At 54.6% G+C, this 2744-nt stretch overlaps 1 pseudogene; it reads left to right on the forward strand.

Annotated features, from left to right (window-relative positions):
* The first annotated feature begins 906 nt into the window (after positions 1 to 906).
* LOC135362172 (histo-blood group ABO system transferase 2-like) lies at positions 907 to 1623 on the forward strand (annotated as a pseudogene).
* The last annotated feature ends 1121 nt before the right edge of the window (positions 1624 to 2744 follow it).

A 2744-nucleotide genomic window follows, 5' to 3' on the forward strand; every position in this document is an offset into this window, starting at 1 on the left:
TCTCTAGCTGTCTCTTTCTCTGTCAAATAAATAAAATCTTAAAAAAAATCAGTCTCAGAGGGGCTCACCACACTTGCTGACAATGGGGGAGCTGCTGTCCCCACAGTGAGGGGCAGGTAGTCCCCTCAACGGGGGACCAGCCATGTGAGGCAGTTGGACAAGACTTCCAATGTTTTGGGGACAGGGAGATGTAGACCTGGACCCAGAAGCTCACACCCTTGGATTCAAGGCAGGGGCCTAAGCAAGCCCCCTTTTTCCAGGGGTCATCTTTCCCCTTCCCTGCCCATGGGCTGAACCTGATTCCTGATCTGGGGAGTTCGAGGGTCGCCCCTCCTAGGAATACCAGTGGTTTACTGATGGACCTTGTCATCCAGAGGCCCAGTAGCCTTCAAGGGAGGACCCTATAGGGGGTGGAGACAGCTCTGTTGGGGACCAGCGACAGCCCACTCAAAGTAAAGTGGGGCAGCTGGCCGGCCCTGCTGATTCTACGCAGTCTGTAGGACATAGAAACACGGGCTGTGCCCAAAGGTGCTCAACTCATGGCAGGTGGGGACAGAACCTGCAGGGGTTCAGCCAGGGTAGGGCACCTGCAGGGTTTGCCTGGGAGCTCAGGAGAGGGGGGTGTTCCTGGCTCCAGCATGTTGAGAGTGGGGCTGCATGGGTTTCCAGCCTCCTAAGCCTCAGGCTCCCCTGTGTAAGATGGGGTGCTGATGGCCCCTATCTCTGGGAGCAGAAGGTAGGGAGGCCCTGCCACTGGACTTGCTCAGGACAAGCCAGGGTGGCTGTTGCTTAAAGCAGCACAGGGCCTGTCCCCATGAAGAAGGTGCACACGTCCATGAACCCCAGCTCTGGGGTCCTGCTGCCAGCCTCTGGCAGTGACCCTCTTCCTGCCCTGTCCCCTGCCCCTGTGGATACGGGGTCTTCCTGGAGCTGTTCCTGCAGAATCACTTCATGGTGGACACAGGGTCATCTACTATGTCTTCACCGACCAGCTGGTTGCTGTGTCCCGTGTGCCCCTCCAGGAGCACTGAAGGGTGGTGGTTCTTGAGGTCCGCGGTGCCCCACACTGGCAGGATGTGTCCATGCAGCACACGGCGATCATGAGCTGCTTCTATGAGGAGTGCTTCCTCTATGAGGTGGATGACATGGTGTGCGGGGACGTGGACATGAAGTTCTGTGACCACGTGGGCATGGAGATCCTGTCCCCCCTCTTTGGCACCCTGCACCCCGGTTTCTACTGGGTGGCCCGTGAGGACTTAAGCTATGAGCGCTGGTCCCAGTCCCAGGCCCACATCCCCAGGGACAAGGGTGACTTCTACTACATGGGGGCCTTTTTTGGGGGGTTGTGCCAGAGGTTCACCGACTGACCTTAGCCTGTCACCAGGTGATGGTGGTCAACTGGGCCAATGGGATCGAGGCCATGTGGTACGATAAGAGCCACCTGAACAGGTACCTGCTGGACCACAAGCCCACCAAGGTGCTGTCCCTGGAGGACCTGCGGGACCCACAGCTATTGGGCTGGCCCTGGAGGACCTGTGTGCAGCTGCTGGGCTGGCCCCGGGTCATGAAGAAGCTGAGATTTGGGCCATGCCCAAGAATCACCAGGACACCCGGAACTCATGAGGGGCTGTCCCCGTCTCCAGCAGGGGGTGCTGACTTCAGCGGAGCCATCAGAGCAGGTTCCCACTTCGGTCCCCTCGAGGGACACTGTGGAGTCCAGTACTGTCTGCACGGGCACGTCCAGTGCCCCAGCCGCACCTGCTCACAGGAGGCCTGCCTGGGGATACAGCGTCCTCTCTGCGTTCACTACATTTTCTTCACTTCTGGGTCATTTGCAGCTGTGAACGGCTCCAGTTTTATGTCAGATGTTTTTCTGTGTCGATGCTGAGCAACCATTTTTAAAAAGAACAATTGAGGGAAAAGGTTTTCTCTCTAGTTCTAAACAGACACCGCCTGGTGGGGCTGGGACAGCCCTGTAGCAGCCGTGGAGCCAGAACGGGGCCTGGCTGGGTCTTCCCTCCCAGTCCTTGCATGTTGCCATGGCCATGGGGCTTCAGGGTCAGGGGTGCACCGAGCCACCTCTCAGAACCCCGGTGCCCTCACCGCCAGAGGCCTTGACCGTGACCGCTATCTCAGCCTCCAGCAGCATGGCGCCCTCTGGGTTATTTCCATTTCCTGCCGCGGATTTATTTTTTATTTATTAATTTTATTTAATTTTTTAAATTTAAATTCATTAGCCAACATATAGTACATCAGTAGATTTTGATGTAGTGTTCAGTGATTCATTAGTTGCCTATAACACTCAGTTCTCATCACAACATGTGCCCTCCTTAATACCCGTCACCCAGTTACCCCATCCCCCCACCCTCCTCCCTTCTGTAACCCTCAGTTTGTTTACCGGAGTCCAGAGTCTCTCATGGTTTGTCTCCCTCTCTGATTTCTTCCTGTTCAGTTTTCCCTCCCTTCCCCTGTAGTCCTCTGTGATATTCCTGACATTCCACATATGAGTGAAACTATATGATAATTGTCTTTCTCTGATTTATTTATTTCACTTAGCATAATCCCCTCCCGTTCCATCTATGTCAATGTAAATGGTAGGTATTCATCCTTTCTGACAGCTGAGGAATATTCTATTGTACATATATACCTCATCTTCTTTATCCATTCGTCTGGTGAAGGGCATCTCGGCTCCTTCCACAGTTTGTCTATTGTGGACATTGCTGCTATGAACATTGAGGGGCAGG

This window comes from Mirounga angustirostris, unplaced genomic scaffold, assembly GCF_029215605.1.
Source record: "Mirounga angustirostris isolate CCGP_5_RB_7025 unplaced genomic scaffold, mMirAng1.0.hap1 SCAF_12, whole genome shotgun sequence".
Lineage (NCBI taxonomy): Eukaryota > Metazoa > Chordata > Mammalia > Carnivora > Phocidae > Mirounga > Mirounga angustirostris.